We start from the raw sequence: 17,713 nt of genomic DNA, 5'->3' as shown, positions 1-17,713 counted from the left end.
TGGCATATGAAATCTAAGTGCTTTTGAGACACGCCTCATAATGGTGATACGCTTTTTTTTTTTTTTCATATGGTGGGAAATTAAGCTTGCTCAAAATGTATTGTAACTATCTTTAGCTAATCAAAGAAAAAAAATCAAAGGCAGAGGGGCAGGGATCAGAGGCCCAAAGGAAGGTAAATGGAAACTGAAAACTCTCACCACTGGTCCTTGGGCTTGTTATGAAATGAATTAGAAATGTTTGCATTGATGGACAGTTTGTATGCTGTGAGGTGATTTTTTTTTTTCTCCCCCAGCTTCCCAAGTACACTGCCTTCTTGGGCTTCCGGTGAGCTTTTTGGAGTTCATCACGCGAATATTTTTGGTATTTTATATATTATCACTTCTTTGGCCAACTTCTTTCACTGAGATCTAGTGTAAGAAGAATGTAGTAGGCACTCAGATAACACTTTCAATACCAAGGAAAAGTACCACTCCAAGTTTTGTCCTTTAGTCCTAAACTTAATGAGTTAATACGAAGCTAAATTTAGTAAAGAATTTTTCAAGTAAGCTGCTTATTCAGAACTACTGTAACTTGATCAGTATTTTGCTAAATACTTTTTGCTAATATGAAGTAAGTCTGGTTTTGAACCAAGTTCTGTAGTTAATCTTTTTTGCCAGTTTTGCTCATGAGAGCTGCTTCAGCTGTAGGATTTGGTTTGTTGTAAAAGCCTTTTGTGCTTAGAATTGCTTTTTGTGGTCCCTTGTTAATGCTAGCATGTAACATCTGCATTCCTGTAAGAACCTGAAGAGTCTCCAATTTTCCAGGGTCCTATCAGAAGTGCTATCTAATGGAAATATTTCCTTATCACACATTGACATAAGGAACTTTCATAGAAATGTTTATTTTGAGAAAAATAAAAAATATTTAATTTTAATGTCACAGGAAAAGTATTTTAACAAGAAAACAGATAAATTCTTCAGAAGTCTAAAAATAAAGCTACAGTGAAGCAAAAAACTTCCACATTATTTTTTCCTTTATACATTCCCTGCTCTACTGAAAAGTTGGAAGGAAACGCAGCTCTGTAATCTCGGGGTTTGCTGGTTTTTGTCTTCTGATGGTCTTCCTAATATGTGTGGCATGGTTTGCTTAGTACTGACTCTCTAAAGTTTTCTAGGGTAATGTAGATAGTAGGCATGTACTCTTGTAAAGATGTGTTGTGGTTTGTATCTCAGTTCTTTACTGTAGTTCTCTGACCTTAATCTGTGTTATTGGAAAGAGGTTTGTGCAAAACACTGGCTCCTAAGGCCATACAGGTGATTTTCATCTAGAAACAGTGGCTACAAGGGAATATGCTGCCTTGTGTGAAGCTTCCCAGTAGTTTTTTCATTATATCCATTTTCAGTCCGAGTGTTTTGAGTGTCAGGCAAGAAACTGCAGTTGCCATTAGCTCACTGAGTTGCGTAGTGATGAGGGTCTGGCTTTTCCCCTGGGATCCCGATGTGAAAGTGAAGCCAATGAGGGTTTAGAAGCACTGCAAAGATGCTAGACATAGCAGTTCTTCATTGTGCTGTGAAATTTCTTGATGGCTTAAAAATTTCTGCATGGTAGGGCAAGTTCCAGGTGGTAAATCAGTCTTGAAATTAAGGAGGTTGTAACTGGTAAACTTTTCTCTGGAATAGAACAGATTTGTTTATCCAGCAAATGAGAGGTGGTATAAGAACGCCTTGCTCTTCTTACTGCCTTAAATTGAGAAGAAGGAGAGAGGAATCCAACAGTGTGAGCTGAGTGCACCATGGGTGAGTGGATGGCCTTGTATATTTACATTTGACTTATTATAGTGTAGTCATTCTTCTTCGTCTTCTAAAATTAGCAGAGCACAGCATAATTATAATACTTTCATGCTTCAGGATAACCTTTGCATTTCATTAGTTCATTGGTTCTTATTTATGCTACGTCAGTTCAGGAAGAAAAATGCTAAACTGGAAGAACTTGTTTTGAAAGTTCAGTACAAGTGTGTGCTTTCTTCATCTCTAATTTTGTATCTCCCACCTCTTCTCTGAATGTGAAAGTCTGTTTGCCTTGTCCTTTATAGTAAATGGGAGACTTCACTGTGAAGCAGCATCAAAGCAGTTTATTTGCCTTCAAATACATGTATGTATTTGATTAGAAGTTGAGTTGACACCCCTTAAATCCTCCTTTCTTCCTCCTCCCCCACGCAAATATTTTTAGGACAAGATTTACTGGTAAAAATAGTAACAGGTTTGAGGCATCTTGCTTTTTCTTAGCTCTGCTTTCCATTCTGCACTCAGGCTTGTGCATCTCAGCGAGGTGTGGTGGTGTTTGGACCCTGCCAGCTGATGTTGGGTCAGTGACACGGTGCTGTGCTGCGAGTAGCTGCTGGCTAACAGGCAGCTTGTCTCACACACGTCGGTGCAGGTTTTTCCCGTAAGAAGTCATGACTTTTGGTGACTGTGCAGTACAGGGGTTTCTAACTATTTTGGGAGCTTTTCTGGAGGGACAAGTAAGCAATCTGGGGGCAGGTTCTTTTCTTCTCCGGTAGCCCTATCCAGTGTGGGACTGGTGGCTGCTCCCTCCCCCTGGCCAAGGGCTCTGTGGGGCCACATTTTACCCTGGATATCATCACCTGAGCATTTGTCCCACTGTCACTGTGTGTAGCAGTGTGTGGCCAGCTGTCTGGGCCCACCCGGGTGTCCCTGCTTGGTGCTGGCATGATTTGCTTGCACGCCTGGCTGGGTCTCACCTGCAGCAGGCTTGTGCTTTGCTGCTTGGGAACTGCGGGCGTGGAAGATGCCCGTGTTCCTATGGGAAGGGAGGCTTTGGTGTTTATCTGCCTGGAACACCACTTGAAAGGTAGCCGGCGAGGAATGTGCACCCTTTAAAGATCACAGTCTTGTAGTATTTTATGGATGCTTTGAAAGGCAAAAGAGTGTTTGACAGGGTTAGCGGGCAAATAAATGTATGTGGCCCTGGGGCTCTTCACCCTGTTGTGCTAACATAGCTTTCAGACAAAACCAGAAGGATGAGCTAGTCATATTCTCTTCCTTCTGTGACTTGTTGCAAAGACTGGAGTGAAAAATGAAACATTTGCGCTTCAGACTGCTCTCAAGTGTACGACGCATACTTCATCTTAGTGTCTTTCCTTGCCGTTGATGTTAATGGAAATAACCTCTTTCACCACCCATTTTTCTTGTTCACAGTCTTTTATGTGACCTTGCAGTGAAGTCATAAAAGCTTGAATCTTTGCTATCGCAATCCTTGCCATAGCAACATGCGTCATAGCCGTATAATTATTTATTTAATGGGTTTAATTATGAAAACTGGAAAAGGCACTTATGAAAACTGGATCAGGTAGGAAAAAAAAAGTAGTACTTTTTTAAAAGGAAAAAATACTTTCCAGATAACTTGAGAAAGGAATAAGTTAAGTTCTGGAGTGTTTGTTTTAAACTTGATTCCCTTGCCTACCTTTTCCTCCTTTTTCATTGTTTTTTTTTTTTGTCCGCTGTGCAAGAACTATGCAGCTGCTTCAGTGACTTTTTTCCCCTTTGCCGACCTATAAATACACTTCCTTTGTCATGTTGTTTCCTAAGAGCTTGGCTTCCAGATAGCTTTGCTGTTCAGAATTTTTCTTCTTTGAATTTCATGTTCTCATGTAAGAAAAAGTAATTGGAAATCCTGAAAAACAAATGCTCTTTGTTGCTCTTTAGTTTTTAGGTTGTTTGCAGCTTTCACTTCTCACATTGTGAAGTCAGCTTTGCTACTGACAATCATTCCCACAATAATCTACAGGAATAAAATTTGAAGTTTTTAAGACCATACGGACACTTGCATATTCACAGAGCAGAGAAGCTTTTTTATAACTCAGTGCTGTGCTTCGGAAGTTCTCTTCATTTGTTTATTGACAGCATGTATACACCAGAAGTTACACAATCAGCAGTGTCTTGCAGGAGTACGCAGGTCATGGGTTCTGATTAACAGCTGAAAGCAATGGGTCCTTTTCCTTAATTCATGAGGGGAGAATGAAATGCGACAGCTGTATTGATTCCTCTTCAGACTCACTGACATGTTGTGAATCTTTCGATATAAATCAATAGACAGCTCTGATGCAGTAGCAGGAAAATACCTGATGTTCTGGCAGAGTTGCCCTTTCCTGTATCTCTGCCTTCAGGCTGCGCTGGAGTCATGAATGAGAGTGGGAGCCGGTGGAGTGGTAGCATCGGAGCAGGTCTTGGCAGCTTAAGATTTTATAGACATTCCTGCTACAACTGCATTAAAGGCTGGTTGCGAAATATGACTTGGTGACAGAGCAGTGAATTGTTAATCCGGGATGGGGCTAGAATTTCAAATTTGTGAACTTTTTGGCATGGAGGTAAGGGTGGGGTTTTGCAAGGAATTTCATGAGTTGGTTCGTGATATAAAACGCCTCCTACTAGATCAGGTTGCCCAAAGCCCCATCCAGCCTGGCCTTGAACACCCCAGAGATGGGGCATCCACAGCTTCTCTGGGCAGTATTGTGCAAGTTCTTCTAGGCCTTCAGAGAAAAAGCAATTTGAAATTAAAAGTACTATTGCGAAGGGACACAGAAGTCTGTACGAACTTGACATCTCTCTATATATATCTGTTTTTACTTAAACTAATAATATTTCCTTTAGTCAAACATCCGAAACCTGGAGGAGAAGTTGAAGTGGAAAGTGGTCAATTAAAAGTGACAGGAGAACTCGTGTTTGAAATCACTACGTTGTCTTGTCAAATTAGATATGCAAGAACTATGTCAAGTCTTCTGCAGCATTTTGTAGGTTTTGTCACAGTTGCTGAGGAGCTGTTGATGTCTTAGTGGTGGCTGGCAGGCATCTTCAGATGCATCTCTGTTTGGTTGAACTTTGAGGGCTCAAAAAACTGTTGTTTGAGTCTAGTGTAGCCTTTGCATTTGGAAAGGCAGATGGAGTGTACTTTCTCCTGAAGTTTCTCTTCCCTTTTCTGGAACAAAGTGGTCCTTCCATAAGTCTGCCACCACCTGGGGTTTGTGGTTGCTATGGGTGCGTGTGTGTTTGTGAATTTCTGTCTGCAGCAGCAATGTGGCTCATCCACAGTGGAGCTCTTTGCTGTCTTATTGAGTGACACTTGAAGAAAAATGGTTTTGTACAACAAGAATTGCTGCATCTTTACAGACTGACTCCTTTCTGTGCTGCTGCTTATCTCTGCTGGGTGCCTTCTCTGCTGACTTGATGAATGTGTCTCATTTAGGTAGCAACTTTTCTTCTTTTTTTGGGGGGGAAGGCTCTGGGAATACAGAGACTTGGAGAGTAGCTGTCTTGTAACAGCAGAACGGGCTGCACTGGGGTGCAGAGGTGGTTTACTGGGAGCTTTACAAGTGAACCTACACCTGGTGAGAAGGGAGTGGCGGGAATAACTTGCACCTAAGAAAACAAACAAACAAAGAGGAATAGGCGAATTCTGTAATGGTACAATCTCTTCCACTCGCCTAAGGCAAGGTCACTACATTTCACCTTTCGCTTCTGGAAAGCTTTCACTTGTGTTACAGGGCTTCCCACACCAATAACTACTGCAAAAATTCCCATTTATTCTTTCATGTTCTTTTTTTACTTGCCTGTATTTTGACAATTCAGCCTTGTTTCTTCTGAGGAAGATCAGATGTTCTTTTAACATTGCAGCAAAACTGTACCACTTAACCATGTTTTGATGCATAATGTAATCAGCTTGATTGCTTTTTAATATGTCATTCAGACCTACGGTTACTGTCAGCTGGGCTGAATAGGTTCTCTTGGGGAATTTCTGTAATGTGTTCTGGTGGATCACAGCACCTGATGGTAATTTTTTTTTTCTTGAGGCCAAATCTGTGTCCCAGGAGTAAATGGTGATGTTAATGTGTAAAGCTGAAGCAAGTTGTGGAAGAGATGCTGGATTCTTTGTCTTCCCCTGCTGCAGTGGGGAGGGAAGGGCAGTTTTTCCTTGGGTGGAGGAGCTGAGGGGAAGTGAATTAGCAGCTTGGAGCTGTGCTACTGGGAAGTCTTCCTCCTTTGGTATCAGTTGTGCACACCTCATTGTAGTTTGATCACTGAAAATCTAGCACTGAGTCTGTAACAGCTTTAAATGCAGTCCTGTTCGTTTTGCAAATCGTAGTGCCAGGCTGCATTAAGAGACAGCTTACTTTTTCAAGTGTTTGTTCTTAAAGAGCTTTATTGAGTGTATGAGGTGTGAAAATAATGCAAGCATGTGGTTGTGCTTTTTCTTTTGTCTGATTGTGGTGGTGTATCAGCTTTAAGGTGAATATGATCTCACTGAAGGATCAGCTGGTTGAACGTGGGACCTCTTAATGTTATGCATTCCTGATTACTCATACCCCTGTACTTTGTAACTAATTACATTTTTTTTTTCCAATTTTCTTATTGGTATGTGATGGTCCTAGGAGATACAGGTGCCTCCTTTTTTCTTCATTGAAAGGAAGCATTAAAAAATCCATGTGGGCTCATTGGATGTCTGGAAAGTACATAGATAAGAATTTACACTTGACTTTTTCATGTGTTTGCTTAATTAAGCACACTGCTCTTCAGTGATCGTTCTCTTAACAGCAGTGTGCTTTGCTTTGAACTTTGGGGTAGTGATGCTTGGCTGCAGCTTGCATTAGTGGAAAATGGTAGGTGGCCATTTTGTGTGTACTGTAAGAGTTTTTCCTGATGCAGTGAGGTACCTGTGAAGTGTCCTTAAGGGAAACAAGATCTCTGCATGGCAGTATGAGGAAGGATTAAAAGCGAGGCAGTGAGTGATCCCCCTTTCCTCTTTTTGAATAAAGAAGGCTTTCCAAGTAACATTGACTAAATTATTAGAAAGGGTTCAAGATGGGAGAATATTGGTGAAAACAAGACTGATAGCTCACCTCTTCAGGCTGATTGTGCACTGCAGGCAGCTTTTTATTTCGTGTAACACAGAAGATAGTGATTTCTTATTGTCACATCTGCACTCCTCCGTTCTTTCCTCCACCCCTCTTTTTTTCTTCAGAAAATTTCTTGGCGAGGCTATCGATGCAAATTTGACCTTTAAGTTTTTGACTGAGCAGCTCGTGTTTCAGGAAATAGTTGAGAATGTGCAAGATAATTTATTGCAGGAATTCGGTGCGTTTTTATCACACTTTGAAGCTGTCAAGGCCATGTAAAAAATCCATCCCTTTCATCTTACCTTACACCGTGAAGGCACAGGTCCTGCTCACGGTGCACTCGTGGGGGGGTGCTCATTGCTGTGGCTGCTGCACCTTGATGTGCTTTGTCACTGGGCTGTGGGCTGTGGACAGTGAGAACCACCTGGTGGGTAGGAGGCATGTACATGGCTCTTGGTTTTGTTCTGAGCCACATCGAGGCCTGCCTCAGGTGGCACAGCAGTGCTGGTAACACTCCAGGGTTGATGCTGTGTGAGGCTGGGTGCTTCCAGCTCTCTGCTAGCAGCAGTGACAGGCCCGAGCTCACCCTGTGGCCTGCTCCGTGTTCTCCTGCTCTCCCCTGTGTGTTGATTCTGTTAAAACAGAGCAGCTGAAGACACTGCGCTGTGCTTGTGGAGACCACCCCAACCAGCCGTGGAGGTGAGGTGAGTCAGAGGGAGAGGGGCAGCGACAGGGCAGATGAGTTGGGTCCTTTTGTCCTGCCTGATTCAGCATAGCCAGGTCCCGCTCCTGCACTTGCTGTCTCCTTTCTTCTCCTGACTAGCCTCACTTTCTATCCCACTGGGGTAATTTTACTTTCTTTCTGGTTAGACAAACCGACGCTGTTTTGTAAGCTAATGGTCTGTCTCCATTAAGTCATTAAGGAACCGTGTTTCATTGATGAAAGTCAAGTTCAACAGACCTGGTGTTTAAGGTCAGTAGACTATCTGTGTAATAAGTGCAGGTGTGCAGTCATGAGTGTATCATGCAAGCTGGTTTTCTTTAAATCATATGTTCTTTCGCACATGATAATTACTGGTAGAATAGAAATACCAGCAAGGTTCATCTTGAAAGCTTCTGTATTTACCTTCCATTTCTTTACAAATGTTGCAGCCAAGCATTTTGTCTAAATTACAGAAGTTAGTTAAGTAATAGTGAAAAACCATGTGAAAACTGAGATCACCTTGACAGGAATTCTGTGTCATAATTTGATAATCCAGTTCACATACTTATTACTTGTTATTTCTTTCTGCTTGTCATCTCAGGTTTTTATTTGGATGTTCAGACTTTAAATGTGGTAAGGAGGAAACCCTAACTGGATTTATTATGTTCAATATGCTTTTCCTTGAAAGAGCGTTGGTCAATTTTGAAAGAGCTATTTTTCATAATCTTGTATGAGTTCTCCTCAAGTGTGTAATAATAACAAAAGGGAAGATGTTTGAAAACATACCACAGAAAGTTGGGGGGGGGGGGGAACAAACAAAAAAACAAAACTATGAGTTGTACCTCCTCAAAACATGAAGGGGAAAAAAAATCCTGTTAGGGTTTTGCTAATAATCAAGGTTCTCTTAACTATTGGAAAAAAAAAAAAAAAAAAAAACCACAAACAAATTAATAGTTGAAAGACAGTCCTGGGTGCTAAGGCATCTTTTAAATCTCTGTGATAGTGCAGCAATCTGAGTGTTTGTTTAAATTTCTGACTACTAGTTTACTAAGGGTGTTGCAAAACTTTTTGTTTATTGCTAGTGCATTAGATAGAAGTATCTGATAAGTGATTCACTCTATGCTTTTAAGAAAAAACTCTGTGATAGGCAAAGAGAAAATAAAGTGTGTTTTGGAGATGTGCATTGCCTCTTCTGGGAAGAACAGGTTTTTTGTTTCCCTCATGCTGCACCTGTGTTAAAGAAACCATTGGGAGTTAATGTGTTCTCCAAAGATACCTGGTGGTGAAAGATCTCTTAGAGAATAAAAGTAAAACTAACCTTGGCTGCTGTCAAATTCTAGGTACCGGTATTCCCATTTTGAAAATAAGCGAGCTATTGCACTGTGTCTGCTTTTAGGAGTGCGCATACTGATTTTGCTTTAAAGTAGGAGCTTCTGACTACACCTTCAAATGAACAAATTACATAGCAGTAACACCCATGCAGAAGGCTGGCTGATTTTTTTAGTAATTGCAGACCTTTTGGTATGTGATCATCAGGCTGGGGCCTGAGGTACTGTGTGGTTTGTGTGAATTTTATATCTGTAGTCTTCACCTGCAATGGTCTCCCTTCCTGTAAGGTATGAAAAAAACCACTATTTTCCTTTGGCTGCATTTAACTATGCGGTCAGAAGCATAGGAGAAGAATTTGAAGTTCTGTTCTGAGCAGCAGAATTCCATCAAGGCTGGTGTGAAATCGAACGAGGCTTTCTCATTCAGGTGTAAGGACCTGATACCAAGTTTAAATGAGAACATCTGCAGAGAGGTGAAAGAGTTTCCAGTCACTTATTTTGATGTGAGTTATTCAGACTTTCTGTATACTTAATAAAAGGGAAAGAGAGTATTAAGTGGCAAAGCAGAGAGGGAACTGGGGAGATAGCAAGGCATTTCTTCATCTGCTGTCTGTCAGATCAGATAGCATAAAATTGAGTGTGGTGTTAAACATTTTCTGTGTGCATGTTTCTCCTTGTGTTTATATATTTTGTTAATACAGCACTACTAGGAGTGCCAAAAGTATCCCTTAAGCTTCATTACAGGTAGCGTATGTGTTCTTGGCATAAATCCTGACCTTAAATCTTCACCTCAAAATGGATTTGTCATGAACAAAAAATTGTTTATACTCTGCTCTTACCCATAGTTTTTAGGTGATTATTTTTAGTTCTCAGATAATAATTTCCTGTTAAGAACACATTTACATAATTCCGATTGATCCATTGCTTCTCATTTTCTAATGATCTAAGGACAAAGTAAAAATGGGGTGTGACAGGAACCGGTGTGTTCTCTTCACGGATCAGTGCTTTCTCCTCGTATTGACTCCTTTAAATTGTTTGGTCTACAAACTTGGTTTTATTCCACTTAAATAGCATTAGAGTGGCGAGATGGATTCTGTCTCCCCTAATGTACCCCTGGTAAATAAGATAGATGCGTGTTTCCTGGCGATTGAAGTGAGGCAATCAGCTAATACCGGGATAGTGAGGAAATATCTATCCAAATGCTGGAGTTGTTTGTTTGGACTCTATATGACCTTCTGTCATCACTGTTGATATTCAACATAAGCAAAATCTAAAACCAATATGGCAGCTGAGATTTTTGCCTGGCAATTTTGGAGATTTCTGAGAAGCTCAGTGCGTAGCTTGTTCTTGGAGTTACTGCTGCTATTGCTGGGCTGTTGGGTGTCTGAAAATGGACCAAGTTCATGGTATAAGTAGTTGCTTATGACCAGAAAATTAGAATTTTCAGGTGTGGACAACACCTCTTTGAAATTTCCATGCTACTTGTGGACCTGCAGGTGATAGCAAGAATAGTCTTGCATTCAGAGGATATATCAAGAAAATTTCTTGCATGTGACAAACAAGAAAAAGCAGTGTATAAAACAGTTGGTAGCAAGTTTTTGCATATGCAATGCTCCACAAAAACTACCTGTATTAAATGTAAGAAACTTGTCCAAGTTAGTAAAGCTTCTTTTTGGATAATCCACTTAGGGAACTGCTTGCTGTCCTGTACAGGAAGGAGGGGAGAGGGATTTAAAAAACTGACGAGGCAAAAAATGACACTTCAAAAGGAGTTGGTTAATTGAGTATCGTAACAGGGAATGTGTTCTGTTCTTGCTCAGAAGAGAATCGGTAACTCTGTACCTGGCTCTATTTTTCCATTTGAACTGCTTGAAGTACTTTTTTGCATTGGAGCCTCAGCTGGGCTTCAAATCAATGACCATACAGTTGAAGTTCATCAACTTTAGTCCATAAAACTTATTCTGACTTTTTCTGGATAGGTGGGACTGTGTGATCAATTTTTGCCCGTGGCATAGCATGCAGATAATAATGGTCTTAATGAAGGGATCGTGGAACTGAGGCAGTTGCTAGAAGTATATTATTTTCTTTCATAAATGATAGTCACAGTACCAAAGCACACCAAGAGCAGTTATAATCCAAAAGAAACACATCTAACAGTTGAAAATGAGAGCATCACATCTTGATGACATCTTTTACTTTCTTTATGGAAGAAATGTCATCAGCATCTTCTTGAACTTAACTTATTCCCTTGTTTTTGCAAATTGGTAGCAGAAGACTTCTAAGATTCCTTTGACTTCAAGATGTAGGCCACAACTAATTTGCAAGCTCCTTCAGTTGAAGCTTCTTCATTATAGATAATGCATAATCACGGTTAATGACAGTATTTATTGTAATAGCATATAGTCTGGAGCAGCTTCAAGTAGTGATTTGTTACTCAATTCTGTTGAATAATTAAGTTGTTCCAGCAATCACCCTGTCCATCACTGTTTCTTACAACAACACCCTGTATTGGAATATGTTTGTCTGCCTCTACATACATGCAGTGGTATATCTATAACTTGATCCTTTCTTCAGCATGCAAGATGCCTAGGTGATCCAAGCTGTCATCCCGTTCCCTGACTCTTCCTAGAAACCATTCAACTACTGAATGTGCTCTGAAGCCTGCCAGAGAGTAGCAGAGTTCTTAGAAAGACTGCAGTGGTTCTGTCTTCCAGGACCTGTAAAGCTGAGGCAACATTTTTGGTTTATTTTCCTTTACAAGACATGCTGCTTGTCTGCAAGTAAGACTAACCTTAGGCTTGTGTGACTCTGTAATGGCAGAACTTACTGCACAGAATTTAGGCACCTCTCTTACTGCACACACCCCAAGCGTTACCAGTGTTTTGTTCAGTTTACATCATTATGTCATGTAGATAAAACAAATTACTTTTTATAAGTATAATTTAATAAGCATTTACACAATGTAGTTTAGTGTGGATGACCCTTAATCACTTGTGATTCAACTCCTTGCATGAGCAAATTTTACAGTAGCTATTTTATCGAAAACACAGAAATGCAACTTTTAAATTAGAGCATGTGTTAGCACAACTGAATAATTCAGACAACTGTGCGTCATATTGAGCAACTGAGGACAGTTGATTGCAGGAAGTCTAAAAATACTTTGTATAAGTTCATTGCCTCATGCACACTTGAAGTGGCTAGAAACTCAAATGTATGCTTGTTAATGTCCCACAGCTTGAAATTCCAGGACTTGGATGGAACAGAGAGCCCCTGTAGAAAAACTAGTGAAATCCTGAATTTGTGTGTGCAGAATAATGTGCTTATGCAGTCAGCTTTCTCGTCCTGTGCAAAATTATTATGGTTTGTCCTTCCCCCTTGTAAACATCTGGAATTGTGATAATTCTCTACATCACCTTGCGGGAGAGGGAGGCCAGACAAATAAACAGGACATTACATTTTCAGGAAATCAATTGTTGTTCTACTTCTTCCAAAATACATCTGCAAGCTCATGTGTACCCATGCACAACTTGTAGGAGATGACTGAAGGATGAGCAAGCGTTGTTTTCCTGTGTGTTCAGGACACGGTGCAGTGTGTGGAGTGCGGTGTGTCTCTCCCACCAGAGCTGGAGGGGGCACCAAGCTGGTCCTGTGCAGGCAGGGCTTGGCACCAACGTGCATCGTGTCTTGCTGCTTGCTGATGCGTTGAGTCTTTCTTGGGGCTGATTGAGTATCCTTCTTCTTCCAGACCAGGCTTTTCCATAATATTTTGCACCTGGAGGAGCTAGCCAGTACTTCCCTCTCTTCCACAAAACCCACTGTACTTTGTGAAATACTTCCTGTGTGCTTTTAATCCAGTTAAATTGAAACTGCTTGGTTTCGCTTTTTGACTGCAATTTTTTACTGCAAGATCTCACATAGCTTCAGGAATGGCCTAATACAGTGACTACTTGGTAGTCTTGAAACAGTGTCTGAAATCATTTTACCAAATGTCAGTCATGTATAATTATACAATCATGTAATTTCTGATGTGTGCATATCATATCACTGTGTGATAATGTAGAACAGAAATTAGGGGCAGGAGGTAGAGTCCAAAAAAGATTATTATGCTTTATTTTCAGATCTAAATCCCCACTACAGAGATTGGAAGATAGCGCCGGTCGCTTATTAGCAACATCTTGGGCTCAGGGTTCATTCTGCTCGAGCTCTGCTGCCTCTGCAGACTTGTCTAGGCCAGCTTTTTATTTTGACTGTTAGTAAGACAACGCCCTGGAGCTGGTTACCCTTCAGATGGTCTGTCCTCTGATAAAAACTGTTCACCGCTCTCCTGTCTGAAAGGCCGTCGGGAGCAGTATCAGTGGAAGCCATCGGGCTTACCTTGTCCTGAGCTGTTTGGATACAGTGCGTTTATCAGCCTCTATATGGACTGTCTATCTTGTCTAGCACTACTCCCTTGGTTTTTTTTCCGTATATTAAGACAGGAACAGCCAGGGCAGGCTGAGATATGCCTTTTTACAGACGTGGTCTCGGTGGTGCCATACAGCACATATGTTGAGGTTTGTGGTTCTGAGCTATATCCATTGTAAATCCTGTAGGTGAGGTTTGAAAGCAGGTTGGCCTAAGGAGCACCTGCACTTTCCCAGGACAGACTCTTTTAAATATGCAAAAATACAAAAACACCCAAACAACCCCAATCCCATATGCAGTGTGGTCAAATGTCCATCTCCAGAAGCATTTTCTCATCTTTAAAGTTTTCTGTGGGTGTAAATTCCAGCACAGCTTCACACTCTGCCTCATCATAATGGAGTCAGAAAGAAATTACTGTCAGGTGGGAAGATCTTTCTTAAAACCTTCTTTCAACATTTGTGTCTATTGCAATGTGTTGGTTAGAAGTGTGGAGCAATCTGTAGGTTTTGACCAACAAGAAATGTGTCAGAAATGTCATGTTTTTATGACCCAAAATAACTTGTCAGGCATTAGGCATTAATATAGTCGTACAGAGTAAGCTTGAGATGATAATTTCTTGATATATGGCAGTAATTGCAAAATTCTTTCTGAAACTGCAGTTCAGTCTGCACATTTCTATTTCCTGTGATCACGTGCTGCAAATCAGTTTCTTCCTGTCTTTTGCTCTTTCTCATTTATTGGTCACTTCTGTGCTTATGGAGTTTCAATGTGCTTATAGAATACCTCACACTAGGAAAAATACTTTGCAAACTAGGGGTTCAATAAAATTGAACTTAGAAATTGGATGAATGTTACTTTTTGTCTATGAAAAAGGTGGCTGGTAGTTTCGTCTCAGTCTATTTCCGAGTAAGTTGCGTGCATTAGTTCTTACTTACTGATTTCTTCCTCTAATTCCACACGCTCAGTAAAAATGAACAGAAAAGTGAGTAATGGGGCCTCTGGTGAATGATATAATCTTGTTCTAATTTCTAAAAGTATCTTACAAAATGTAAATGATCAGGAGGGATTGCTAAATGGCAGTCTAAATCTTGCTGTCTTTAGAAAGTGGTGACTTAAATAGGTGTGTGGGGGAAAAACCCACCCCTGAACTTCAGTTCAGTAAACCTTTTCCTATTTTTTTTTTTTTTTTCCAGGGCAATGTATTTTTCTTGTCTTTTATCCTCTGAGCACTCTTGGTGATTCACCACTGTATTACCTACAAGAACAAGTGCTTGAGCATCCGTGTGACGCTCAGACTCGGTTTAGTCAGCAAGTACTCGCTTGGAAGCGTGTGCCTTTTGACTGTGAATAACAAATATTGTGGGAAAATAATGGTACTGCTGATAACTGAATCGCAGAAACCCGTTGAAGTTTGTTCTCTGTTATTAGAAACAAAGTCTCCCATCGTTACGTGGCTCTGCTTCCCTAAGCTTCGTGTGACTTTTCTACCTGGGCTTTGAATTCTGTTTATCTAAATGACAGTTTTATAGAACATCAGCCAGAGGCATTGAGCGAACTTGGGATGCATGGGGAAACAAACGTAATAAGAATTTGATCTCTCTCTGGTGTTTCTTCCATGCTGAGGGTGCAACTTGCACTTTTCTTACTTTTCATTTAATTAGCATTTCAGATCTCTATGGAAATTAACATAATTACCTCAGTTGCCTTATTACAGGTAGACCAGCCAATGAATATCCAAGTTCTAGGTTGCCTATGGTATTATTATAGTATCTTAATCACGTTTAAGCTGGTTGTGCTTACGATTTATCTCATCTGGACATCTCTTGCAAGTTGAGCATGTGTGAGAAAAGGAGTGAAAATAAGACACTTATTGGATCGTGTTTAAGGAAGATGTCCTCCCCCGTGGTTCAGCTCTTTTAACAGCTACATCGAGAAACTCTTAAAATACTTAAAATACGTTAAAATACAGTATTTTTCAATATGAAGTTTATATAGGAGATGGAAAGGAACATCTTGGTTTCAGAAGGCTGCTAGCAGACTTGATGAATATTGTTCAGATTTGGAAGAAATACTAAGTTGCTGAGTGGGACAATTTAAATACTTAGACCTATTAAACAAAAAAATAAAAAATACACTTGTGCATTGCCAGTGTTCCAGTTACGAGTGTTGTGATTAATGTCTTGAACTTCATGTTGAAGTGTATAAAATTGTCTTACAGTAGTTCGATTCTTACAAAGTGTACGTTGCTCTTTCTGGGTAGACTTCAGTGCTGTGCTCAGGAAAACAAAACAAAAGCAGAAAAGAGAAGAAAAGCTGTCAAAATGGCTCGTGGCAGAATAACAATGCTGTTTTTAAGGTCGATATTTGCTTTTTCAAGTGGAGAAGTGGAGTAAAGAGTGTATTTTTCTTACTCCTTTGAAGCTGATAGAAGTCAAATGAATTTCCCCTTGCTCCGATATTGTCTCCTTATTGTCATGGCAGTTATTTTGATGGGATGGTGGAATAAGTGATTGTGATTTGGAGCTAGATGTCTTTTTACAGAGTTTCACCGCTACACAGGGAGAGATCAGGCTGTGTAGCAGCTTGTCTTCCTACCTTGCTATTTCAGCTGTATTTCTCATTAGGAGTTCACAGATTACTGAAAATTACTTCCTAAAGAGTAAATTATTTTGTTTTCAGAATGCTCTTGCTCAATAGATGATGTTTCAAATCACAGAGGATTCTAAGGTCTTTGCTTATGCAAACTGTCCTTTGGCTGTGCACTTGTGGGGGAAAAAATAAACTTGTAAACAGTCAACAAAACACAATGCTTGACAGCTGCTTGATTATATATTAACAGAATTACAGAGATTGGAAGGGACCTTTGGAGATGTAGTCCAACCCCCCTGCTCAGAGCAGGGTCAGCTAGAGCAAGTTGTTCATGGCCTTGTCTGTTTTGTTGAGCATCTGCAAGGACAGAGCCCTTTATGCAACCTGACTCAGTGTTCAGTCAGCCTCACAATGAAGTTTTTTTCACACTTTTACAAGGAATTACTTGTACCTCAGTTTGTGCTTGTGGCCTCTTGTTGGACTTCGCTGTCTTTGCTTCCAACCACCAGGTATTTATTACACCTTGATAATATCACTTTCCTCCCTAGGCTGAAGAGCCTTCCCTGGAAAGCTGCTTTTGGGCTGGCTGGCCCCCATCCTACATTGATGCCTGGCTTACTCCTCCCAGGTGCAGGACTTTGTATTTCCTTTAGCTGAACTCAGTGAGATTCTCCATGGCCCATTTCGCCAGCCTATTGAGGTCCCTCTGAGTGGCAGCATGGCCATCTGGTCTATCAGTTTCTCCTCTCGGTTTTGTATTGTCTTTGAACCTGCTGGGGGTGCGTTCTGCCCCATCATTAGTGAAGATACTGAACTGTATTGGCCCCAGTATTGACCCTTGGGGTACACCACCAGTAACTGACCTCCAGCTGGTCTTCGTGCTGCTGGTCACAAGCCTGGAATTACAGCCTCTGCAGTCTATCTCGCTGTCCATTTATCTAGCCCATGTCTCACTGTGTTCCTCTCTGAGGATGCCATGGGATACAGTGCTGAAAGCCTTCCTGAAGTCAAGATAAGGGAAATTGACTGGTTGTTCATCCACCAAGCCATTTCTTTCATCAAGCTAGTGAGGCGTGTTTTTTCCTTTCACAAATCTATGCTGTCTACTCTCAATTACTGTCTTGGCCTTATTTGTTTGGAAGTGGTTTCCAGGGTTATTTGCTTCATCAAGGTAAGGTTGACCCATCTGTAGTTCACTAGATCCACCTCCTTACCCTTCTTGAAGACAGCAATGACTTGCTTTCTGGAGGTGTTCAATGCCAGGTTGGAAGAGACTTTGGCAACATGGTCTAGTGGGAGGTGTTTCTGCCTGTGGCTGGGGCATTAGAATTAGATGGTCTGTAAGCTCCCTTGCAATGCAAGATGTTTTATGATTCTACGAATATGGTTATATGAAACCAGAAGACAAGACCTAGATGCTCTTAACAATGAGGTGTTTTACAAGGAATGTCAAATGCAACTAGGTTACCTTTTAATACTATACCCTCCATTTAAAAAAAAAAAAAAAAAAAGTTTTCAATAGGGGAAGAGTCCTGAGACAAATCCTTGTTTCAGCTGGCGCATGTGAATGAGTGGTCTTTTGATCTCCTCATCCAGTCATTGTGCTGACTTTCGTGTTTGTGTTTTAAATGAGTATCATGGCAGTGGATTGAGAAGCTTTCAGTATAATTGAGGGATTTTACTTGGTGTAGCAAAATGGGCTGATAGCAACAGAGTTGTAAAGGCTTAAGGCTGCTTCATACTTCGTCTTCAGCAGTTTCTTTGTTGCTGTTGATTCTTGCTTTTTACAGTTGTTGAGT

The 17,713-nt window shown here is 40.7% G+C and overlaps 1 protein-coding gene across 10 annotated transcripts in view; it reads left to right on the top strand.

Annotated features, from left to right (window-relative positions):
- The window catches only part of GAB1 (GRB2 associated binding protein 1), a 95,449-nt gene that overhangs the window by 17,464 nt on the left and 60,272 nt on the right, over positions 1 to 17,713 (top strand). The window lies entirely within an intron of this gene.

Source organism: Anas platyrhynchos, chromosome 4 (genome assembly GCF_047663525.1).
Source record: "Anas platyrhynchos isolate ZD024472 breed Pekin duck chromosome 4, IASCAAS_PekinDuck_T2T, whole genome shotgun sequence".
NCBI lineage: Eukaryota > Metazoa > Chordata > Aves > Anseriformes > Anatidae > Anas > Anas platyrhynchos.
The sequence above is the reverse complement of the archived record's forward strand: the minus strand, read 5'-3'. Positions and strand labels throughout refer to the sequence as shown.